At 53.6% G+C, this 24,096-nt stretch overlaps 1 long non-coding RNA gene across 1 annotated transcript; it reads right to left on the reverse strand.

Moving 5' to 3' along the window:
• Positions 1-276: 276 nt before the first annotated feature.
• Positions 277-23,492, reverse strand: LOC144955449 (uncharacterized). Its single transcript, XR_013641675.1, has 3 exons — positions 22,706-23,492; positions 17,026-17,249; positions 277-412 (listed from the first exon to the last, which is right to left on the reverse strand). It is a non-coding gene; the product is annotated as an uncharacterized LOC144955449 (long non-coding RNA).
• Positions 23,493-24,096: the final 604 nt, after the last annotated feature.

A 24,096-nucleotide genomic window follows, 5' to 3' on the forward strand; every position in this document is an offset into this window, starting at 1 on the left:
GGTGAATGTGTGGGTGAGTGGGTGAGTGAGTGTGTAAGTGAGTTGGTGAGTGAGTGGGTGAGAGAGTGGGTGAGTGACTTGGTGAGTGGGTGAGTGAGTGTATGGGTGAGTGTGTGGGTGAGTTGGTGAGTGACTTGGTGAGTTGGTGAGCACCTCACCTTAGCAGTCCTAGCCAGCCTCACCCTACCCACGTGACCTGCTGGGCCTGCCCTGAGTAGCCCCAACAGCTCACGCTCAGACAGCCCCTCCCCTCCATCCCCCGCCTCACCCCCCAGGCCCCGCCCCTCGGTCCCCACCTCGTGACCACGCCCCCTTCTCTCCACCCGCCTCCTCGTGACCCCGCCCACAGAGTGGGTGGGGGTTGAAGGGGGAGGGGCATCCCCCGCCTTCTGATCAGCCCCCACCGCTAGCCCTAGAGAGTGGGTGGGAGGGAGGGAGGGGGTGAGTCTGTGGGTCTCTGTGTGGTGAGTCTGTGGGTCTCTGTGTGGTGAGTCTGTGGGTCTCTGTGTGGTGAGTCTGTGGGAGTCTGTGTGGTGAGTCTGTGGGTCTCTGTGTGGTGAGTCTGTGGGTCTCTGTGTGGTGAGTCTATGTGGTGAGTCTGTGTGGTGAGTCTGTGGGTCTCTGTGTGGTGAGTCTGTGGGTCTCTGTGTGGTGAGTCTATGTGGTGAGTCTGTGTGATGAGTCTGTGGGTCTCTGTGTGGTGAGTCTGTGGGTCTCTGTGTGGTGAGTCTGTGGGTCTCTGTGTGGTGAGTCTGTGGGTCTCTGTGTGGTGAGTGTGTGGGTCTCTGTGTGGTGAGTCTGTGGGTCTCTGTGTGGTGAGTCTGTGGGTCTCTGTGTGGTGAGTCTGTGGGTCTCTGTGTGGTGAGTCTGTGGGTCTCTGTGTGGTGAGTCTGTGGGTCTCTGTGTGGTGAGTTTGTGGGTCTCTGTGTGGTGAGTCTGTGTGTCTCTGTGTGGTGAGTCTGTGGGTCTCTGTGTGGTGAGTTTGTGGGTCTCTGTGTGGTGAGTCTATGTGGTGAGTCTGTGGGTCTCTGTGTGGTGAGTCTGTGTGTCTCTATGTGGTGAGTCTGTGGGTCTCTGTGTGGTGAGTCTGTGGGTCTCTGTGTGGTGAGTCTGGGTGTCTCTGTGTGGTGAGTCTGTGGGTCTCTGTGTGGTGAGTCTGTGGGTCTCTGTGTGGTGAGTCTGTGGGTCTCTGTGTGGTGAGTCTGTGGGTCTCTGTGTGGTGAGTCTGTGGGTCTCTGTGTGGTGAGTCTGTGGGTCTCTGTGTGGTGAGTCTGTGGGTCTCTGTGTGGTGAGTCTGTGGGTCTCTGTGTGGTGAGTCTGTGGGTCTCTGTGTGGTGAGTCTGTGGGTCTCTGTGTGGTGAGTCTGTTTGGTGAGTCTGTGTGGTGAGTCTGTGGGTCTCTGTGTGGTGAGTCTGTGGGTCTCTGTGTGGTGAGTCTGTGTGGTGAGTCTGTGTGGTGAGTCTGTGTGGTGAGTCTGTGGGTCTCTGTGTGGTGAGTCTGTGTGGTGAATCTGTGTGGTGAGTCTGTGGGTCTCTGTGTGGTGAGTCTGTGGGTCTCTGTGTGGTGAGTCTGTGTGGTGAGTCTGTGGGTCTCTGTGTGGTGAGTCTGTGTGGTGAGTCTGTGGGTCTCTGTGTGGTGAATCTGTGTGGTGAGTCTGTGGGTCTCTGTGTGGTGAGTCTGTGGGTCTCTGTGTGGTGAGTCTGTGTGGTGAGTCTGTGGGTCTCTGTGTGGGTGAATCTGTGGGTCTCTGTGTGGTGAGTCTGTGGGTCTCTGTGTGGTGAGTCTGTGTGGTGAGTCTGTGTGGTGAGTCTGTGGGTCTCTGTGTGGTGAGTCTGTGGGTCTCTGTGTGGTGAGTGTGTGGGGTGAGTCTGTGTGGTGAGTCTGTGGGTCTCTGTGTGGTGAGTCTGTGGGTCTCTGTGTGGTGAGTCTGTGTGGTGAGTCTGTGTGGTGAGTCTGTGTGGTGAGTCTGTGTGTCTCTGTGTGGTGAGTCTGTGTTGTGAGTCTGTGTGGTGAGTCTGTGGGTCTCTGTGTGGTGAGTCTGTGTGGGTGAGTCTGTGGGTCTCTGTGTGGTGAGTCTGTGGGTCTCTGTGTGGTGAGTCTGTGTGGTGAGTCTGTGGGTCTCTGTGTGGTGAGTCTGTGGGTCTCTGTGTGGTGAGTCTGTGGGTCTCTGTGTGGTGAGTCTGTGTGGTGAGTCTGTGGGTCTCTGTGTGGTGAGTCTGTGGGTCTCTGTGTGGTGAGTCTGTGTGGTGAGTCTGTGGGTCTCTGTGTGGTGAGTCTGTGTGGTGAGTCTGTGGGTCTCTGTGTGGTGAGTCTGTGTGGTGAGTCTGTGGGTCTCTGTGTGGTGAGTCTGTGTGGTGAGTCTGTGGGTCTCTGTGTGGTGAGTCTGTGGGTCTCTGTGTGGTGAGTCTGTGGGTGTCTGTGTGGTGAGTCTGTGGTGAGTCTGTGGGTCTCTGTGTGGTGAGTCTGTGTGTGTGTGTGTGGTGAGTCTGTGTGGTGAGTCTGTGTGGTGAGTCTGTGGGTGTCTGTGTGGTGAGTCTGTGGTGAGTCTGTGGGTCTCTGTGTGGTGAGTCTGTGTGTGTGTGTGTGGTGAGTCTGTGTGGTGAGTCTGTGTGGTGAGTCTGTGTGGTGAGTCTGTGTGGTGAGTCTGTGTGGTGAGTCTGTGGGTCTCTGTGTGGTGAGTCTGTGTGGTGAATCTGTGTGGTGAGTCTGTGGGTCTCTGTGTGGTGAGTCTGTGGGTCTCTGTGTGGTGAGTCTGTGTGGTGAGTCTGTGGGTCTCTGTGTGGTGAGTCTGTGTGGTGAGTCTGTGGGTCTCTGTGTGGTGAATCTGTGTGGTGAGTCTGTGGGTCTCTGTGTGGTGAGTCTGTGGGTCTCTGTGTGGTGAGTCTGTGTGGTGAGTCTGTGGGTCTCTGTGTGGGTGAATCTGTGGGTCTCTGTGTGGTGAGTCTGTGGGTCTCTGTGTGGTGAGTCTGTGTGGTGAGTCTGTGTGGTGAGTCTGTGGGTCTCTGTGTGGTGAGTCTGTGGGTCTCTGTGTGGTGAGTGTGTGGGGTGAGTCTGTGTGGTGAGTCTGTGGGTCTCTGTGTGGTGAGTCTGTGGGTCTCTGTGTGGTGAGTCTGTGTGGTGAGTCTGTGTGGTGAGTCTGTGTGGTGAGTCTGTGTGTCTCTGTGTGGTGAGTCTGTGTTGTGAGTCTGTGTGGTGAGTCTGTGGGTCTCTGTGTGGTGAGTCTGTGTGGGTGAGTCTGTGGGTCTCTGTGTGGTGAGTCTGTGGGTCTCTGTGTGGTGAGTCTGTGTGGTGAGTCTGTGGGTCTCTGTGTGGTGAGTCTGTGGGTCTCTGTGTGGTGAGTCTGTGGGTCTCTGTGTGGTGAGTCTGTGTGGTGAGTCTGTGGGTCTCTGTGTGGTGAGTCTGTGGGTCTCTGTGTGGTGAGTCTGTGTGGTGAGTCTGTGGGTCTCTGTGTGGTGAGTCTGTGTGGTGAGTCTGTGGGTCTCTGTGTGGTGAGTCTGTGTGGTGAGTCTGTGGGTCTCTGTGTGGTGAGTCTGTGTGGTGAGTCTGTGGGTCTCTGTGTGGTGAGTCTGTGGGTCTCTGTGTGGTGAGTCTGTGGGTGTCTGTGTGGTGAGTCTGTGGTGAGTCTGTGGGTCTCTGTGTGGTGAGTCTGTGTGTGTGTGTGTGGTGAGTCTGTGTGGTGAGTCTGTGTGGTGAGTCTGTGGGTGTCTGTGTGGTGAGTCTGTGGTGAGTCTGTGGGTCTCTGTGTGGTGAGTCTGTGTGTGTGTGTGTGGTGAGTCTGTGTGGTGAGTCTGTGTGGTGAGTCTGTGTGGTGAGTCTGTGTGGTGAGTCTGTGTGTCTCTGTGTGGTGAGTCTGTGTGGTGAGTCTGTGTGGTGAGTCTGTGTGGTGAGTCTGTGGGTCTCTGTGTGGTGAGTCTGTGGGTCTCTGTGTGGTGAGTCTGTGTGGTGAGTCTGTGGGTCTCTGTGTGGTGAGTCTGTGTGGTGAGTCTGTGGGTCTCTGTGTGGTGAGTCTGTGTGGTGAGTCTGTGGGTCTCTGTGTGGTGAGTCTGTGTGGGTGAGTCTGTGTGGTGAGTCTGTGTGGTGAGTCTGTGGGTCTCTGTGTGGTGAGTCTGTGTGGTGAGTCTGTGTGGTGAGTCTGTGTGGTGAGTCTGTGTGGTGAGTCTGTGGGTCTCTGTGTGGTGAGTCTGTGTGGGTGAGTCTGTGTGGTGAGTCTGTGTGGTGAGTCTGTGGGTCTCTGTGTGGTGAGTCTGTGTGGTGAGTCTGTGTGGTGAGTCTGTGTGGTGAGTCTGTGTGGTGAGTCTGTGGGTCTCTGTGTGGTGAGTCTGTGTGGTGAGTCTGTGTGGTGAGTCTGTGTGGTGAGTCTGTGGGTCTCTGTGTGGTGAGTCTGTGTGGTGAGTCTGTGTGGTGAGTCTGTGGGTCTCTGTGTGGTGAGTCTGTGTGGATGAGTCTGTGTGGTGAGTCTGTGTGGTGAGTCTGTGGGTCTCTGTGTGGTGAGTCTGTGTGGTGAGTCTGTGTGGTGAGTCTGTGTGGTGAGTCTGTGGGTCTCTGTGTGGTGAGTCTGTGTGGTGAGTCTGTGTGGTGAGTCTGTGTGGTGAGTCTGTGGGTCTCTGTGTGGTGAGTCTGTGTGGTGAGTCTGTGTGATGAGTCTGTGTGGTGAGTCTGTGTGGTGAGTCTGTGGGTCTCTGTGTGGTGAGTCTGTGTGGTGAGTCTGTGTGGTGAGTCTGTGTGGTGAGTCTGTGGGTCTCTGTGTGGTGAGTCTGTGTGGTGAGTCTGTGTGGTGAGTCTGTGTGGTGAGTCTGTGTGGTGAGTCTGTGTGGTGAGTCTGTGGGTCTCTGTGTGATGAGTCTGTGTGGTGAGTCTGTGTGGTGAGTCTGTGGGTCTCTGTGTGGTGAGTCTGTGTGGTGAGTCTGTGTGGTGAGTCTGTGTGTCTCTGTGTGGTGAGTCTGTGTGGTGAGTCTGTGTGGTGAGTCTGTGGGTCTCTGTGTGGTGAGTCTGTGTGGTGAGTCTGTGTGGTGAGTCTGTGGGTCTCTGTGTGGTGAGTCTGTGTGGTGAGTCTGTGTGGTGAGTCTGTGGGTCTCTGTGTGGTGAGTCTGTGTGGTGAGTCTGTGTGGTGAGTCTGTGTGGTGAGTCTGTGTGGTGAGTCTGTGTGGTGAGTCTGTGTGGTGAGTCTGTGTGTCTCTGTGTGGTGAGTCTGTGTGGTGAGTCTGTGTGGTGAGTCTGTGTGTCTCTGTTTGGTGAGTCTGTGTGGTGAGTCTGTGTGGTGAGTCTGTGTGTCTCTGTGTGGTGAGTCTGTGTGGTGAGTCTGTGTGGTGAGTCTGTGTGGTGAGTCTGTGTGGTGAGTCTGTGTGGTGAGTCTGTGTGGTGAGTCTGTGTGTCTCTGTGTGGTGAGTCTGTGTGGTGAGTCTGTGTGGTGAGTCTGTGTGTCTCTGTGTGGTGAGTCTGTGTGGTGAGTCTGTGTGGTGAGTCTGTGTGTCTCTGTGTGGTGAGTCTGTGTGGTGAGTCTGTGTGGTGAGTCTGTGTGGTGAGTCTGTGTGTCGTCTGTGTGGTGAGTCTGTGTGGTGAGTCTGTGTGGTGAGTCTGTGTGGTGAGTCTGTGTGGTGAGTCTGTGTGTCTCTGTGTGGTGAGTCTGTGTGGTGAGTCTGTGTGGTGAGTCTGTGTGGTGAGTCTGTGTGGTGAGTCTGTGTGTCTCTGTGTGGTGAGTCTGTGTGGTGAGTCTGTGTGGTGAGTCTGTGTGTCTCTGTGTGGTGAGTCTGTGTGGTGAGTCTGTGTGGTGAGTCTGTGTGGTGAGTCTGTGTGGTGAGTCTGTGTGGTGAGTCTGTGTGTCTCTGTGTGGTGAGTCTGTGTGGTGAGTCTGTGTGGTGAGTCTGTGTGGTGAGTCTGTGTGGTGAGTCTGTGTGGTGAGTCTGTGTGTCTCTGTGTGGTGAGTCTGTGTGGTGAGTCTGTGTGGTGAGTCTGTGGGTCTCTGTGTGGTGAGTCTGTGTGGTGAGTCTGTGTGTCTCTGTGTGGTGAGTCTGTGTGGTGAGTCTGTGTGTCTCTGTGTGGTGAGTCTGTGTGGTGAGTCTGTGGGTCTCTGTGTGGTGAGTCTGTGTGGTGAGTCTGTGTGGTCTCTGTGTGGTGAGTATGTGTGGTGAGTCTGTGTGGTGAGTCTGTGTGTCTCTGTGTGGTGAGTCTGTGTGGTGAGTCTGTGTGGTGAGTCTGTGTGTCTCTGTGTGGTGAGTCTGTGTGGTGAGTCTGTGTGGTGAGTCTGTGTGTCTCTGTGTGGTGAGTCTGTGTGGTGAGTCTGTGTGGTGAGTCTGTGTGGTGAGTCTGTGTGTCTCTGTGTGGTGAGTCTGTGTGGATGAGTCTGTGTGGTGAGTCTGTGTGGTGAGTCTGTGTGGTGAGTCTGTGTGGTGAGTCTGTGTGGTGAGTCTGTGGGTCTCTGTGTGGTGAGTCTGTGTGGTGAGTCTGTGGTGAGTCTGTGTGGTGAGTCTGTGTGGTGAGTCTGTGTGGTGAGTCTGTGTGTCTCTGTGTGGTGAGTCTGTGTGGTGAGTCTGTGTGGTGAGTCTGTGTGGTGAGTCTGTGTGTCTCTGTGTGGTGAGTCTGTGTGGTGAGTCTGTGTGGTGAGTCTGTGTGTCTCTGTGTGGTGAGTCTGTGTGGTGAGTCTGTGTGGTGAGTCTGTGTGTCTCTGTGTGGTGAGTCTGTGTGGTGAGTATGTGTGGTGAGTCTGTGTGGTGAGTCTGTGTGTCTCTGTGTGGTGAGTCTGTGTGATGAGTCTGTGTGGTGAGTCTGTGTGGTGAGTCTGTGTGGTGAGTCTGTGTGGTGAGTCTGTGTGGTGAGTCTGTGGGTCTCTGTGTGGTGAGTCTGTGTGGTGAGTCTGTGGTGAGTCTGTGTGGTGAGTCTGTGTGGTGAGTCTGTGTGGTGAGTCTGTGTGTCTCTGTGTGGTGAGTCTGTGTGGTGAGTCTGTGTGGTGAGTCTGTGTGGTGAGTCTGTGTGGTGAGTCTGTGTGGTGAGTCTGTGTGATGAGTCTGTGGGTCTCTGTGTGGTGAGTCTGTGTGTCTCTGTGTGGTGAGTCTGTGTGGTGAGTCTGTGTGTCTCTGTGTGGTGAGTCTGTGTGGTGAGTCTGTGTGGTGAGTCTGTGGGTCTCTGTGTGGTGAGTCTGTGTGGTGAGTCTGTGTGGTGAGTCTGTGTGGTGAGTCTGTGTGTCTCTGTGTGGTGAGTCTGTGGGTCTCTGTGTGGTGAGTCTGTGTGGTGAGTCTGTGTGGTGAGTCTGTGTGGTGAGTCTGTGGGTCTCTGTGTGGTGAGTCTGTGTGTCTCTGTGTGGTGAGTCTGTGTGGTGAGTCTGTGTGTCTCTGTGTGGTGAGTCTGTGTGGTGAGTCTGTGTGGTGAGTCTGTGGGTCTCTGTGTGGATGAGTCTGTGTGGTGAGTCTGTGTGGTGAGTCTGTGTGGTGAGTCTGTGTGTCTCTGTGTGGTGAGTCTGTGGGTCTCTGTGTGGTGAGTCTGTGTGGTGAGTCTGTGTGGTGAGTCTGTGTGGTGAGTCTGTGTGATGAGTCTGTGGGTCTCTGTGTGGTGAGTCTGTGTGTCTCTGTGTGGTGAGTCTGTGTGGTGAGTCTGTGTGTCTCTGTGTGGTGAGTCTGTGTGGTGAGTCTGTGTGGTGAGTCTGTGGGTCTCTGTGTGATGAGTCTGTGTGGTGAGTCTGTGTGGTGAGTCTGTGTGGTGAGTCTGTGTGGTGAGTCTGTGGTGTCTCTGTGTGGTGAGTCTGTGTGGTGAGTCTGTGTGGTGAGTCTGTGTGGTGAGTCTGTGTGGTGAGTCTGTGGGTCTCTGAGTGGTGAGTCTGTGGGTCTCTGTGTGGTGAGTCTGTGTGGTGAGTCTGTGTGGTGAGTCTGTGGGGTCTCTGTGTGGTGAGTCTGTGTGGTGAGTCTGTGTGGTGAGTCTGTGTGGTGAGTCTGTGTGGTGAGTCTGTGTGTCTCTGTGTGGTGTGCTCTGTGTGGTGAGTCTGTGTGGTGAGTCTGTGTGGTGAGTCTGTGTGGTGAGTCTGTGTGTCTCTGTGTGGTGTCTCTGTGTGGTGAGTCTGTGTGGTGAGTCTGTGTGGTGAGTCTGTGTGGTGAGTCTGTGTGGTCTCTGTGTGGTGTGTCTCTGTGTGGTGAGTCTGTGTGGTGAGTCTGTGGGGCTCTGTGTGGTGAGTCTGTGTGGTGAGTCTGTGGTGAGTCTGTGTGGTGAGTCTGTGTGGTGAGTCTGTGTGGTGAGTCTTTGTGGTGAGTCTGTGTGGTGAGTCTGTGGGTCTCTGTGTGGTGAGTCTGTGTGGTGAGTCTGTGTGGTGAGTCTGTGTGGTGAGTCTGTGTGGTGAGTCTGTGTGGTGAGTCTGTGTGATGAGTCTGTGGGTCTCTGTGTGGTGAGTCTGTGTGTCTCTGTGTGGTGAGTCTGTGTGGTGAGTCTGTGTGTCTCTGTGTGGTGAGTCTGTGTGGTGAGTCTGTGTGGTGAGTCTGTGGGTCTCTGTGTGGTGAGTCTGTGTGGTGAGTCTGTGTGGTGAGTCTGTGTGGTGAGTCTGTGTGTCTCTGTGTGGTGAGTCTGTGGGTCTCTGTGTGGTGAGTCTGTGTGGTGAGTCTGTGTGGTGAGTCTGTGTGGTGAGTCTGTGTGATGAGTCTGTGGGTCTCTGTGTGGTGAGTCTGTGTGTCTCTGTGTGGTGAGTCTGTGTGGTGAGTCTGTGTGTCTCTGTGTGGTGAGTCTGTGTGGTGAGTCTGTGTGGTGAGTCTGTGGTGTCTCTGTGTGATGAGTCTGTGTGGTGAGTCTGTGTGGTGAGTCTGTGTGGTGAGTCTGTGTGGTCTCTGTGTGGTGAGTCTGTGGGTCTCTGTGTGGTGAGTCTGTGTGGTGAGTCTGTGTGGTGAGTCTGTGTGGTGAGTCTGTGTGATGAGTCTGTGGGTCTCTGTGTGGTGAGTCTGTGTGTCTCTGTGTGGTGAGTCTGTGTGGTGAGTCTGTGTGTCTCTGTGTGGTGAGTCTGTGTGGTGAGTCTGTGTGGTGAGTCTGTGGGTCTCTGTGTGATGAGTCTGTGTGGTGAGTCTGTGTGGTGAGTCTGTGTGGTGAGTCTGTGGGTCTCTGTGTGGTGAGTCTGTGTGGTGAGTCTGTGTGGTGAGTCTGTGTGGTGAGTCTGTGTGGTGAGTCTGTGGGTCTCTGAGTGGTGAGTCTGTGGGTCTCTGTGTGGTGAGTCTGTGTGGTGAGTCTGTGTGGTGAGTCTGTGGGTCTCTGTGTGGTGAGTCTGTGTGTGTGTGTGAGTCTGTGTGGTGAGTCTGTGTGGTGAGTCTGTGTGTCTCTGTGTGGTGTCTCTGTGTGGTGAGTCTGTGTGGTGAGTCTGTGTGGTGAGTCTGTGTGGTGAGTCTGTGTGTCTCTGTGTGGTGTCTCTGTGTGGTGAGTCTGTGTGGTGAGTCTGTGTGGTGAGTCTGTGTGGTGAGTCTGTGTGTCTCTGTGTGGTGTCTCTGTGTGGTGAGTCTGTGTGGTGAGTCTGTGGGTCTCTGTGTGGTGAGTCTGTGTGGTGAGTCTGTGGTGAGTCTGTGTGTGAGTCTGTGTGGTGAGTCTGTGTGGTGAGTCTGTGTGGTGAGTCTGTGTGGTGAGTCTGTGTGTCTCTGTGTGGTGAGTCTGTGTGGTGAGTCTGTGGGTCTCTGTGTGGTGAGTCTGTGTGGTGAGTCTGTGTGTCTCTGTGTGGTGAGTCTGTGTGGTGAGTCTGTGTGGTGAGTCTGTGTGGTGAGTCTGTGTGGTGAGTCTGTGGGTCTCTGTGTGGTGAGTCTGTGTGGTGAGTCTGTCGGTCTCTGTGTGGTGAGTCTGTGTGGTGAGTCTGTGGGTCTCTGTGTGGTGAGTCTGTGTGGTGAGTCTGTGTGGTGAGTCTGTGTGGTGAGTCTGTGTGTGGGTGAGTCTGTGTGGTGAGTCTGTGTGGTGAGTCTGTGTGGTGAGTCTGTGTGGTGGGTCTCTGTGTGGGTGAGTCTGTGTGGTGAGTCTGTGTGGTGAGTCTGTGTGTCTCTGTGTGGTGAGTCTGTGTGGTGAGTCTGTGTGTCTCTGTGTGGTGAGTCTGTGTGGTGAGTCTGTGTGTCTCTGTGTGGTGAGTCTGTGTGGTGAGTCTGTGTGGTGTCTCTGTGTGGTGAGTCTGTGTGGTGAGTCTGTGTGTCTCTGTGTGGTGAGTCTGTGTGGTGAGTCTGTGTGGTGAGTCTGTGTGTCTCTGTGTGTGTGCTGAGTCTGTGTGGTGAGTCTGTGTGGTGAGTCTGTGTGTCTCTGTGTGGTGAGTCTGTGTGTCTCTGTGTGGTGAGTCTGTGTGGTGAGTCTGTGTGTCTCTGTGTGGTGAGTCTGTGTGGATGAGTCTGTGTGGTGAGTCTGTGTGGTGAGTCTGTGTGGTGAGTCTGTGTGGTGAGTCTGTGTGGTGAGTCTGTGGGTCTCTGTGTGGTGAGTCTGTGTGGTGAGTCTGTGTGTGAGTCTGTGTGGTGAGTCTGTGTGGTGAGTCTGTGTGGTGAGTCTGTGTGTGTCTCTGTGTGGTGAGTCTGTGTGGTGAGTCTGTGTGGTGAGTCTGTGTGGTGAGTCTGTTGTGGTGAGTCTGTGTGGTGAGTCTGTGTGATGAGTCTGTGGGTCTCTGTGTGGTGAGTCTGTGTGTCTCTGTGTGGTGAGTCTGTGTGGTGAGTCTGTGTGTCTCTGTGTGGTGAGTCTGTGTGGTGAGTCTGTGTGGTGAGTCTGTGGGTCTCTGTGTGGTGAGTCTGTGTGGTGAGTCTGTGTGGTGAGTCTGTGTGGTGAGTCTGTGTGTCTCTGTGTGGTGAGTCTGTGGGTCTCTGTGTGGTGAGTCTGTGTGGTGAGTCTGTGTGGTGAGTCTGTGTGGTGAGTCTGTGGGGTCTCTGTGTGGTGAGTCTGTGTGGTCTCTGTGTGGTGAGGTCTGTGTGGTGAGTCTGTGGTGTCTCTGTGTGGTGAGTCTGTGTGGTGAGTCTGTGTGGTGAGTCTGTGGGTCTCTGTGTGATGAGTCTGTGTGGTGAGTCTGTGTGGTGAGTCTGTGTGGTGAGTCTGTGTGTCTCTGTGTGGTGAGTCTGTGGGTGTCTCTGTGTGGTGAGTCTGTGTGGTGAGTCTGTGTGGTGAGTCTGTGTGGTGAGTCTGTGTGATGAGTCTGTGGGTCTCTGTGTGGTGAGTCTGTGTGTCTCTGTGTGGTGAGTCTGTGTGGTGAGTCTGTGTGTCTCTGTGTGGTGAGTCTGTGTGGTGAGTCTGTGTGGTGAGTCTGTGGGTCTCTGTGTGATGAGTCTGTGTGGTGAGTCTGTGTGGTGAGTCTGTGTGGTGAGTCTGTGTGGTGAGTCTGTGGGTCTCTGTGTGGTGAGTCTGTGTGGTGAGTCTGTGTGGTGAGTCTGTGTGGTGAGTCTGTGTGGTGAGTCTGTGGGTCTCTGAGTGGTGAAGTCTGTGGGTCTCTGAGTGGTGAGTCTGTGGGTCTCTGTGTGGTGAGTCTGTGTGGTGAGTCTGTGTGGTGAGTCTGTGGGTCTCTGTGTGGTGAGTCTGTGTGGTGAGTCTGTGTGGTTGAGTCTGTGTGTGAGTCTGTGTGGTGAGTCTGTGTGTCTCTGTGTGGTGTCTCTGTGTGGTGAGTCCTGTGTGGTGAGTCTGTGTGGTGAGTCTGTGTGGTGAGTCTGTGTGTCTCTGTGTGGTGGTCTCTGTGTGGTGAGTCCTGTGTGGTGAGTCTGTGTGGTGAGTCTGTGTGGTGAAGTCTGTGTCTCTGTGTGGTGTCTCTGTGTGGTGAGTCTGTGTGGTGAGTCTGTGGGGTCTGTGTGGTGAGTCTGTGTGGTGAGTCTGTGGTGAGTCTGTGTGGTGAGTCTGTGTGGTGAGTCTGTGTGGTGAGTCTGTGTGGTGAGTCTGTGTGGTGAGTCTGTGGGTCTCTGTGTGGTGAGTCTGTGTGGTGAGTCTGTGTGGTGAGTCTGTGTGGTGAGTCTGTGTGGTGAGTCTGTGTGGTGAGTCTGTGTGATGAGTCTGTGGGTCTCTGTGTGGTGAGTCTGTGTGTCTCTGTGTGGTGAGTCTGTGTGGTGAGTCTGTGTGTCTCTGTGTGGTGAGTCTGTGTGGTGAGTCTGTGTGGTGAGTCTGTGGGTCTCTGTGTGGTGAGTCTGTGTGGTGAGTCTGTGTGGTGAGTCTGTGTGGTGAGTCTGTGTGTCTCTGTGTGGTGAGTCTGTGGGTCTCTGTGTGGTGAGTCTGTGTGGTGAGTCTGTGTGGTGAGTCTGTGTGGTGAGTCTGTGTGATGAGTCTGTGGGTCTCTGTGTGGTGAGTCTGTGTGTCTCTGTGTGGTGAGTCTGTGTGGTGAGTCTGTGTGTCTCTGTGTGGTGAGTCTGTGTGGTGAGTCTGTGTGGTGAGTCTGTGGGTCTCTGTGTGATGAGTCTGTGTGGTGAGTCTGTGTGGTGAGTCTGTGTGGTGAGTCTGTGTGTCTCTGTGTGGTGAGTCTGTGGGTCTCTGTGTGGTGAGTCTGTGTGGTGAGTCTGTGTGGTGAGTCTGTGTGGTGAGTCTGTGTGATGAGTCTGTGGGTCTCTGTGTGGTGAGTCTGTGTGTCTCTGTGTGGTGAGTCTGTGTGGTGAGTCTGTGTGTCTCTGTGTGGTGAGTCTGTGTGGTGAGTCTGTGTGGTGAGTCTGTGGGTCTCTGTGTGATGAGTCTGTGTGGTGAGTCTGTGTGGTGAGTCTGTGTGGTGAGTCTGTGGGTCTCTGTGTGGTGAGTCCTGTGTGGTGAGTCTGTGTGGTGAGTCTGTGTGGTGAGTCTGTGTGGTGAGTCTGTGGGTCTCTGAGTGGTGAGTCTGTGGGTCTCTGTGTGGTGAGTCTGTGTGGTGAGTCTGTGTGGTGAGTCTGTGGGTCTCTGTGTGGTGAGTCTGTGTGGGTGAGTCTGTGTGGTGAGTCTGTGTGGTGAGTCTGTGTGTCTCTGTGTGGTGTCTCTGTGTGGTGAGTCTGTGTGGTGAGTCTGTGTGGTGAGTCTGTGTGGTGAGTCTGTGTGTCTCTGTGTGGTGTCTCTGTGTGGTGAGTCTGTGTGGTGAGTCTGTGTGGTGAGTCTGTGTGGTGAGTCTGTGTGTCTCTGTGTGGTGTCTCTGTGTGGTGAGTCTGTGTGGTGAGTCTGTGGGTCTCTGTGTGGTGAGTCTGTGTGGTGAGTCTGTGGTGAGTCTCTGTGTGGTGAGTCTGTGTGGTGAGTCTGTGTGGTGAGTCTGTGTGGTGAGTCTGTGTGTCTCTGTGTGGGTGAGTCTGTGTGGTGAGTCTGTGGGTCTCTGTGTGGTGAGTCTGTGTGGTGAGTCTGTGTGTCTCTGTGTGGTGAGTCTGTGTGGTGAGTCTGTGTGGTGAGTCTGTGTGGTGAGTCTGTGTGGTGAGTCTGTGGGTCTCTGTGTGGTGAGTCTGTGTGGTGAGTCTGTGGGTCTCTGTGTGGTGAGTCTGTGTGGTGAGTCTGTGGGGTCCTCTGTGTGGTGAGTCTGTGTGGTGAGTCTGTGTGGTGAGTCTGTGTGGTGAGTCTGTGTGTGGGTGAGTCTGTGTGGTGAGTCTGTGTGGTGAGTCTGTGTGGTGAGTCTGTGTGGTGAGGTCTCTGTGTGGGTGAGTCTGTGTGGTGAGTCTGTGTGGTGAGTCTGTGTGTCTCTGTGTGGTGAGTCTGTGTGGTGAGTCTGTGTGTCTCTGTGTGGTGAGTCTGTGTGGGTGAGTCTGTGTGTCTCTGTGTGGTGAGTCTGTGTTGGTGAGTCTGTGTGGTGTCTCTGTGTGGTGAGTCTGTGTGGTGAGTCTGTGTGTCTCTGTGTGGTGAGTCTGTGTGGTGAGTCTGTGTGGTGAGTCTGTGTGTCTCTGTGTGTGTGCTGAGTCTGTGTGGTGAGTCTGTGTGGTGAGTCTGTGTGTCTCTGTGTGGTGGAGTCTGTGTGTCTCTGTGTGGTGAGTCTGTGTGGTGAGTCTGTGTGTCTCTGTGTGGTGAGTCTGTGTGGTGAGTCTGTGTGTCTCTGTGTGGTGAGTCTGTGTGGTGAGTCCTGTGTGGTGTCTCTGTGTGGTGAGTCTGTGTGGTGAGTCTGTGTGTCTCTGTGTGGTGAGTCTGTGTGGTGAGTCTGTGTGGTGAGTCTGTGTGTCTCTGTGTGTGTGGTGAGTCTGTGTGGTGAGTCTGTGTGGTGAGTCTGTGTGTCTCTGTGTGGTGAGTCTGTGTGTCTCTGTGTGGTGAGTCTGTGTGGTGAGTCTGTTGTGTGTCTCTGTGTGTGTGGTGAGTCTGTGTGGTGAGTCTGTGTGTCTCTGTGTGGTGAGTCTGTGTGTCTCTGTGTGGTGAGTCTGTGTGGTGAGTCTGTGTGTCTCTGTGTGTGTGTGGTGAGTCTGTGTGGTGAGTCTGTGTGTCTCTGTGTGGTGAGTCTGTGTGGGTGAGTCTGTTGGTGAGTCTGTGGGTCTCTGTGTGGTGAGTCTGTGTGGTGAGTCTGTGTGGTGAGTCTGTGTGTCTCTGTGTGGTGAGTCTGCTGTGGTGAGTCTGTTTGGTTAGTCTGTGGGTCTCTGTGTGGTGAGTCCTGTGTGTGGTGCAGTCTGTGTGGTGAGTCTGTGTGTCTCTGTGTGGTGAGTCTGTGTGTCTCTGTGTGGTGAGTCTGTGGTCTCTGTGTGGTGAGTCTGTGTGGTAGTCTGTGTGAGGTGAGTCTGTGTGGTGAGTCTGTGTGGTGAGTCTGTGTGGTGAGTCTGTGGGTCTCTGTGTGGTGAGTCTGTGTGGTGAGTCTGTGTGGTGAGTCTGTGTGGTGAGTCTGTGTGGTGAGTCTGTGTGTCTCTGTGTGGTGAGTCTGTGTGGTGAGTCTGTGTGGTGAGTCTGTGTGTCTCTGTGTGGTGAGTCTGTGTGGTGAGTCTGTGTGTCTCTGTGTGGTGAGTCTGTGTGGTGGTTGTGGGTCTCTGTGTGGTGAGTCTGTGTGGTGAGTCTGTGTGGTGAGTCTGTGTGGTGAGTCTGTGTGGTGCGTCTGTGTGGTGAGTCTGTGTGGTGAGTCTGTGGGTCTCTGTGTGGTGAGTCTGTGTGGTGAGTCTGTGTGGTGAGTCTGTGTGGTGAGTGTCTGTGTGGTGAGTCTGTGTGTCTCTGTGTGGTGAGTCTGTGTGGTGAGTCTGTGTGGTGAGTCTGTGTGTCTCTGTGTGGTGAGTCTGTGTGGTGAGTCTGTGTGTCTCTGTGTGGTGAGTCTGTGTGGTGAGTCTGTGGGTCTCTGTGTGGTGAGTCTGTGTGGTGAGTCTGTGTGTCTCTGTGTGGTGAGTCTGTGTGGTGAGTCTGTGTGTCTCTGTGTGGTGAGTCTGTGTGGTGAGTCTGTGTGGTGAGTCTGTGTGTCTCTGTGTGGTGAGTCTGTGTGGTGAGTCTGTGTGGTGAGTCTGTGTGTCTCTGTGTGGTGAGTCTGTGTGGTGAGTCTGTGTGTCTCTGTGTGGTGAGTCTGTGTGGTGAGTCTGTGTGTCTCTGTGTGGTGAGTCTGTGTGGTGAGTCTGTGTGTCTCTGTGTGGTGAGTCTGTGTGGTGAGTCTGTGTGTCTCTGTGTGGTGAGTCTGTGTGGTGAGTCTGTGTGTCTCTGTGTGGTGAGTCTGTGTGGTGAGTCTGTGTGGTGAGTCTGTGTGTCTCTGTGTGATGAGTCTGTGTGGTGAGTCTGTGTGGTGAGTCTGTGTGTCTCTGTGTGGTGAGTCTGTGTGGTGAGTCTGTGTGTCTCTGTGTGGTGAGTCTGTGTGGTGAGTCTGTGTGTCTCTGTGTGGTGAGTCTGTGTGGTGAGTCTGTGTGTCTCTGTGTGGTGAGTCTGTGTGGTGAGTCTGTGTGGTGAGTCTGTGTGGTGAGTCTGTGTGGTGAGTCTGTGTGGTGAGTCTGTGTGGTGAGTCTGTGTGTCTCTGTGTGGTGAGTCTGTGTGGTGAGTCTGTGTGGTGAGTCTGTGTGGTGAGTCTGTGTGTCTCTGTGTGGTGAGTCTGTGTGGTGAGTCTGTGTGGTGAGTCTGTGTGTGTCTCTGTGTGGTGAGTCTGTGTGGTGAGTCTGTGTGTCTCTGTGTGGTGAGTCTGTGTGGTGAGTCTGTGGGTCTCTGTGTGGTGAGTCTGTGTGGTGAGTCTGTGTGTCTCTGTGTGGTGAGTCTGTGTGGTGAGTCTGTGTGTCTCTGTGTGGTGAGTCTGTGTGGTGAGTCTGTGTGGTGAGTCTGTGTGTCTCTGTGTGGTGAGTCTGTGTGGTGAGTCTGTGTGGTGAGTCTGTGTGTCTCTGTGTGGTGAGTCTGTGTGGTGAGTCTGTGTGTCTCTGTGTGGTGAGTCTGTGTGGTGAGTCTGTGGGTCTCTGTGTGGTGAGTCTGTGTGGTGAGTCTGTGTGTCTCTGTGTGGTGAGTCTGTGTGGTGAGTCTGTGTGTCTCTGTGTGGTGAGTCTGTGTGGTGAGTCTGTGTGGTGAGTCTGTGTGTCTCTGTGTGGTGAGTCTGTGTGGTGAGTCTGTGTGGTGAGTCTGTGTGTCTCTGTGTGGTGAGTCTGTGTGGTGAGTCTGTGTGGTGAGTCTGTGTGTCTCTGTGTGGTGAGTCTGTGTGGTGAGTCTGTGTGTCTCTGTGTGTCTCTGTGTGGTGAGTCTGTGTGGTGAGTCTGTGTGACTCTGTGTGGTGAGTCTGTGTGGTGAGTCTGTGTGGTGAGTCTGTGTGTCTCTGTGTGGTGAGTCTGTGTGGTGAGTCTGTGTGTCTCTGTGTGTCTCTGTGTGGTGAGTCTGTGTGGTGAGTCTGTGTGTCTCTGTGTGGTGAGTCTGTGTGGTGAGTCTGTGTGGTGAGTCTGTGTGTCTCTGTGTGGTGAGTCTGTGTGGTGAGTCTGTGTGTCTCTGTGTGGTGAGTCTGTGTGGTGAGTCTGTGTGTCTCTGTGTGGTGAGTCTGTGTGGTGAGTCTGTGTGTCTCTGTGTGGTGAGTCTGTGTGGTGAGTCTGTGTGTCTCTGTGTGTCTCTGTGTGGTGAGTCTGTGTGTCTCTGTGTGTCTCTGTGTGGTGAGTCTGTGTGGTGAGTCTGTGTGTCTCTGTGTGGTGAGTCTGTGTGGTGAGTCTGTGTGTCTCTGTGTGGTGAGTCTGTGTGGTGAGTCTGTGTGGTGAGTCTGTGTGGTGAGTCTGTGTGGTGAGTTTGTGTGTCTCTCACCTTTCTCCCTCCAGAAGCCAACCATGTCTCTCCACTGGTCAGTCCACAAGCCAGTTGGTGTCTCCTCCTGTGTCTCTCTGTGTCTCTCTGTCTCTCTGTGTCTCTCTGTCTGTGTTTCTGTGTCTCTGTCTGTGTCTGTGTCTCTCTGTCTCTCTGTGTGTCTCTGTGTGTCTCTGTGTCTCTGTCCGGGCTTTTGCAAACACCTCCAGGCGACCAGTAGCTTTCTGTGACATCCAAAACAACAACAACAACACACAGACAAAGGTCACCCAGGTAGCCTCCAGCAGGGCTGTAGGGGCAAGTGCAGTCACACACACACAGACAAAGGTCACCCAGGTAGCCTCCAGCAGGGCTGTAGGGGCAAGTGCAGTCACACACACACAGACAAAGGTCACCCAGGTAGCCTCCAGCAGGGCTGTAGGGGCAAGTGCAGTCACACACACACAGACAAAGGTCACCCAGGTAGCCTCTAGCAGGGCTGTAGGGGCAAGTGCAGTCACGCACACAGACAAAGGTGACCCAGGTAGCCGCTAGCAAGGCTGTAGGGGCAAGTGCTGTTGGTATTTCTGAAGCTGATGCTGCTGATGATGATGCTGCTGATGATGATGATGCTGCTGATGATGATGATGATGCTGATGATGATGATGATGCTGATGATGATGATGATGCTGCTGATGCTGATGATGCTGATGCTGCTGCTGCTGATGATGATGATGATGCTGCTGCTGCTGATGATGATGATGATGCTGCTGCTGCTGATGATGATGCTGCTGATGATGATGATGATGCTGCTGCTGCTGCTGCTGATGATGATGCTGCTGATGATGATGATGATGCTGATGATGATGATGATGATGCTGCTGCTGCTGATGATGATGATGATGCTGCTGATGATGATGATGATGCTGCTGCTGATGATGATGCTGCTGCTGCTGCTGCTGATGATGATGCTGCTGATGATGATGATGATGCTGATGATGATGATGATGCTGATGATGATGATGATGCTGCTGATGATGATGATGATGCTGATGATGATGATGATGCTGCTGCTGATGATGATGATGATGATGCTGCTGCTGCTGATGCTGCTGCTGATGATGATGATGCTGCTGCTGCTGCTGCTGATGATGATGTTGTTGTTGATGATGATGATGATGCTGCTGTTGCTGCTGCTGATGATGATGATGATGCTGCTGCTGATGATGATGCTGCTGCTGCTGCTGATGATGATGATGCTGCTGCTGATGATGATGATGATGCTGCTGCTGCTGATGATGATGATGATGCTGCTGCTGCTGCTGATGATGATGTTGTTGTTGAAATCGCTGTTGCTGATGACGAAAGTGCTGAGAGAAGCAGATCTTTGTTGTTGTGCCAAAGTCCAAAACAGCTTCGATGACCACTCACCCCTCACCCCTCACCCCACCCACTCACTCACCCCACCCACTCACCCCACCCACTCACTCACCCCACCCACTCACTCACCCCACCCACTCACTCACCCCCACCCACTCACTCACCCCTCACTCACCCCCTCACCCCACCCACTCACTCACCCCTCACCCCTCACCCCACCCACTCACTCACCCCTCACTCACCCCTCACCCCACCCACTCACTCACCCCTCACTCACCCCTCACCCCACCCCTTACTCCACCCACTCACCCCACCCACCCACTCACCCACCCACCCACTCACTCACCCACTCACCCACCCACCCACTCACTCACCCCCTCACCCCACCCACTCACTCACCCCCTCACTCACCCCACCCCAGACCCCACCCACTCACCCCCTCACTCACTCACCCACTCACCCACGCACTCACTCACTCACCCATCCACTCACCCACTCACTCACTCACCCACTCACCCACGCATTCACTCACTCACCCACTCACTCACCCACTCACTCACTCACTCACCCACTCACTCACTCACTCACCCATCCACTCACGCACTCACTCACTCACCCACTCACCCACTCACTCACTCACCCACTCACCCACTCACTCACTCACCCCCTCACTCACCCACCCCTCACCCCTCACTCACCCACCCCTCACCCCACCCCTCACCCCAGACCCCACCCACTCACCCCACCCCTCACTCACCCCACCCACTCACCCACTCACTCACTCACCCACTCACTCACCCACTCACCCACTCACTCACTCACTTACCCACTCACTCACTCCCCCACTCAGCCACTCACCCACTCACTCACTCACCCACCAACTCACCCCCCCCCCCTCACCAGCGCCACCATTGCGCCACCGCTCCCCTCCCCCCACCCACCCTCGTGACGTCACAGAAGGGTGCGAGCCTCAGCCAATCACCGACGACGAAAACAACGCGACGGGGGGTTGGGGTGGGGGGAGAGATCCCCGCACGCTGATTGGACGAGACGGACGCCACACAAAGCCATAGAGAAAGTGCCCTCAGGGCACTTAACGACTGCCCAGTGTTGAGTCTATGGTGCAGTGTTGAGTCTATGGGCAGTGTTGAGTCTATGGGCAGTGTTGAGTCTATGGGCAGTGTTGAGTCTATGGTGCAGTGTTGAGTCTATGGGCAGTGTTGAGTCTATGGTGCAGTGTTGAGTCTATGGTGCAGTGTTGAGTCTATGGTGCAGTGTTGAGTCTATGGTGCAGTGTTGAGTCTATGGGCAGTGTTGAGTCTATGGTGCAGTGTTGAGTCTATGGTGCAGTGTTGAGTCTATGGTGCAGTGTTGAGTCTATGGGCAGTGTTGAGTCTATGGTGCAGTGTTGAGTCTATGGGCAGTGTTGAGTCTATGGTGCAGTGTTGAGTCTATGGTGCAGTGTTGAGTCTATGGGCAGTGTTGAGTCTATGGTGCAGTGTTGAGTCTATGGTGCAGTGTTGAGTCTATGGGCAGTGTTGAGTCTATGGTGCAGTGTTGAGTCTATGGTGCAGTGTTGAGTCTATGGGCAGTGTTGAGTCTATGGTGCAGTGTTGAGTCTATGGGCAGTGTTGAGTCTATGGTGCAGTGTTGAGTCTATGGTGCAGTGTTGAGTCTATGGTGCAGTGTTGAGTCTATGGGCAGTGTTGAGTCTATGGTGCAGTGTTGAGTCTATGGGCAGTGTTGAGTCTATGGTGCAGTGTTGAGTCTATGGTGCAGTGTTGAGTCTATGGTGCAGTGTTGAGTCTATGGGCAGTGTTGAGTCTATGGTGCAGTGTTGAGTCTATGGTGCAGTGTCTATGGTGCAGTGTTGAGTCTATGGGTGCAGTGTTGAGTCTATGGTGCAGTGTTGAGTCTATGGTGCAGTGTTGAGTCTATGGGCAGTGTTGAGTCTATGGGCAGTGTTGAGTCTATGGTGCAGTGTTGAGTCTATGGTGCAGTGTTGAGTCTATGGTGCAGTGTTGAGTCTATGGTGCAGTGTTGAGTCTATGGGCAGTGTTGAGTCTAGTGGTGCAGTGTTGAGTCTATGGTGCAGTGTTGAGTCTATGGGGCAGTGTTGAGTCTATGGGCAGTGTTGAGTCTATGGTGCAGTGTTGAGTCTATGGTGCAGTGTTGAGTCTATGGGCAGTGTTGAGTCTATGGGCAGTGTTGAGTCTATGGTGCAGTGTTGAGTCTATGGGCAATGTTGAGTCTATGGTGCAGTGTTGAGTCTATGGGTCTCAGTGTTGAGTCTATGGTGCAGTGTTGAGTCTATGGGGCAGTGTTGAGTCTATGGGCAGTGTTGAGTCTATGGGCAGTGTTGAGTCTATGGGTCTCAGTGTTGAGTCTATGGTGCAGTGTTGAGTCTATGGTGCAGTGTTGAGTCTATGGGCAGTGTTGAGTCTATGGTGCAGTGCTGAGTCTATGGTGCAGTGTTGAGTCTATGGTGCAGTGTTGAGTCTATGGGTCTCAGTGTTGAGTCTATGGTGCAGTGCTGAGTCTATGGTGCAGTGCTGAGTCTATGGTGCAGTGTTGAGTCTATGGGTCTCAGTGTTGAGTCTATGGTGCAGTGCTGAGTCTATGGTGCAGTGTTGAGTCTATGGGCAGTGTTGAGTCTATGGTGCAGTGCTGAGTCTATGGTGCAGTGTTGAGTCTATGGTGCAGTGTTGAGTCTATGGGTCTCAGTGTTGAGTCTATGGTGCAGTGTTGAGTCTATGGTGCAGTGTTGAGTCTATGGGCAGTGTTGAGTCTATGGTGCAGTGTTGAGTCTATGGGCAGTGTTGAGTCTATGGTGCAGTGTTGAGTCTATGGTGCAGTGTTGAGTCTATGGGCAGTGCTGAGTCTATGGGGCAGTGTTGAGTCTATGGTGCAGTGTTGAGTCTATGGTGCAGTGTTGAGTCTATGGGCAGTGTTGAGTCTATGGGTCTCAGTGTTGAGTCTATGGTGCAGTGTTGAGTCTATGGTGCAGTGTTGAGTCTATGGTGCAGTGCTGAGTCTATGGTGCAGTGTTGAGTCTATGGGTCTCAGTGTTGAGTCTATGGTGCAGTGTTGAGTCTATGGTGCAGTGTTGAGTCTATGGTGCAGTGTTGAGTCTATGGTGCAGTGTTGAGTCTGTGGTGCAGTGTTGAGTCTATGGTGCAGTGTTGAGTCTATGGTGCAGTGTTGAGTCTATGGTGCAGTGTTGAGTCTATGGTGCAGTGTTGAGTCTATGGGTCTCAGTGTTGAGTCTATGGTGCAGTGTTGAGTCTATGGGCAGTGTTGAGTCTATGGGCAGTGTTGGGTCTATGGTGCAGTGTTGAGTCTATGGGGCAGTGTTGAGTCTATGGGTCTCAGTGTTGGGTCTATGGTGCAGTGTTGAGTCTATGGGCAGTGTTGAGTCTATGGGTCTCAGTGTTGAGTCTATGGTGCAGTGTTGAGTCTATGGTGCAGTGTTGAGTCTATGGGCAGTGTTGAGTCTATGGTGCAGTGTTGAGTCTATGGGCAGTGTTGAGTCTATGGTGCAGTGTTGAGTCTATGGTGCAGTGTTGAGTCTATGGGCAGTGCTGAGTCTATGGGGCAGTGTTGAGTCTATGGTGCAGTGTTGAGTCTATGGTGCAGTGTTGAGTCTATGGGCAGTGTTGAGTCTATGGTGCAGTGTTGAGTCTATGGTGCAGTGTTGAGTCTATGGGCAGTGTTGAGTCTATGGGTCTCAGTGTTGAGTCTATAGTGCAGTGTTGAGTCTATAGTGCAGTGTTGAGTCTATGGTGCAGTGTTGAGTCTATGGGCCGACACACACAATACAAAGATCCCCCGTGTAGCCTCTAGCAGGCTGTAGGGGCAAGTGCTGTTGTTAGTAGCGAGTAGAACACAGACAAAGGTAGACCCAGGTAGCCTCTAGCAGGCTGTAGGGGCAAGTGCTGTTGGTAGTAGCGAGTAGCACACAGACAAAGGTAGACCCAGGTAGCCTCTAGCAGGCTGTAGGGGCAAGTGCTGTTGGTAGTAGCGAGTAGCACACAGACAAAGGTAGACCCAGGTAGCCTCTAGCAGGCTGTAGGGGCAAGTGCTGTTGGTAGTAGCGAGTAGCACACAGACAAAGGTAGACCCAGGTAGCCTCTAGCAGGCTGTAGGGGCAAGTGCTGTTGGTAGTAGCGAGTAGCACACAGACAAAGGTAGACCCAGGTAGCCTCTAGCTTGTCTCTCCCAGTGTTCGATGCATACCACCATGACTACACCAGGTACTCGTTTGAGGCTGAGTCGACCTAGGGGAGCCCCAGAACCACACACACACACATCCAACACCTACCTTCTCAGCTGCTGCTGCTGCTGCTGATGATGTTGTTGATGACAATGCTGATGATGATTTTGGCGATGATGATGCTGCTGATGATGATGATGCTGATGCAGCTGCTGCTGCTGCTGATGCTGCTGATGATGATGATGCTGAAGATGCTGCTGATGCTGATGATGCTGCTGATGATGATGATGCTGCCGATGCTGATGATGCTGCTGCTAATGCTGCTACTGCTGATGATGCTGATGATGATGCCGATGCTGATGATACTGCTGCTGATGATGATGATGCTGCTGCTACTGCTGATGATGATGCTGCTTCTACTGCTGCTGATGCTGCTTCTGCTGATGATGATGCTGCTGATGCTTCTGATGATGATGCTGCTGATGCTACTGATGCTGATGCTGCTGCTACTGCTGATGATGATGCTGCTGCTGCTGATGATGATGATGCTGCTTCTACTGCTGCTGATGCTGCTTCTGCTGATGATGATGCTGCTGATGCTTCTGATGATGATGCTGCTGATGCTACTGATGCTGCTGCTGCTGCTTCTGCTGATTATGATGCTGCTGATGCTTCTGATGCTGATGCTTCTGATGCTGATGCTGCTGATGCTGATGCTGCTGATGACGATGCCAAGACACAGGCAAACGCCACCACCACGACCACCACCACCACGACCACCACCACCACCACCACACTGAAAGCAACAATAACAACAAAGAAATCCTCTCTCGCTGGCCTCTATATAGAGAGCCGGAGAGCCATTGGATGTTGACGTGACGTCAGCTGTTGTTTGTGCTGCTGCTGCTGCTGGTCAGAGGTGGGGGTGGTGGGGGGTGGAGCTGGGGGGTGGTGGAAGGTGGTGGGGGTTGGTGGGGGGGTGAGGGGATGGGTGGTGGGATGGGTGGATGAATCCGGTTAGGTTCAGTTTGGGACAAGCGTGGTTTATTGAAGTCAACACTGAGACTCACACAGTCAACACTAAATCATAGATTCAACACTGCACCATAGACTCAACACTGCACCATAGACTCAACACTGCCACCCATAGACTCAACACTGCACCATAGACTCAATACTGCACCATAGACTCAACACTGCACCATAGACTCAACACTGCCCATAGACTCAACACTGCACCATAGACTCAACACTGCACCATAGACTCAACACTGCACCATAGACTCAACACTGCACCATAGACTCAGCACTGCCCATAGACTCAGCACTGCACCATAGACTCAACACTGCACCATAGACTCAACACTGCACCATAGACTCAACACTGCACCATAGACTCAGCACTGCACCATAGACTCAACACTGCACCATAGACTCAACACTGCACCATAGACTCAACACTGAGACCCATAGACTCAGCACTGCACCATAGACTCAAC

This window comes from Lampetra fluviatilis, unplaced genomic scaffold (assembly GCF_964198595.1).
Source record: "Lampetra fluviatilis unplaced genomic scaffold, kcLamFluv1.1 SCAFFOLD_566, whole genome shotgun sequence".
In the NCBI taxonomy this organism is placed as follows: Eukaryota; Metazoa; Chordata; class Hyperoartia; order Petromyzontiformes; family Petromyzontidae; genus Lampetra; species Lampetra fluviatilis.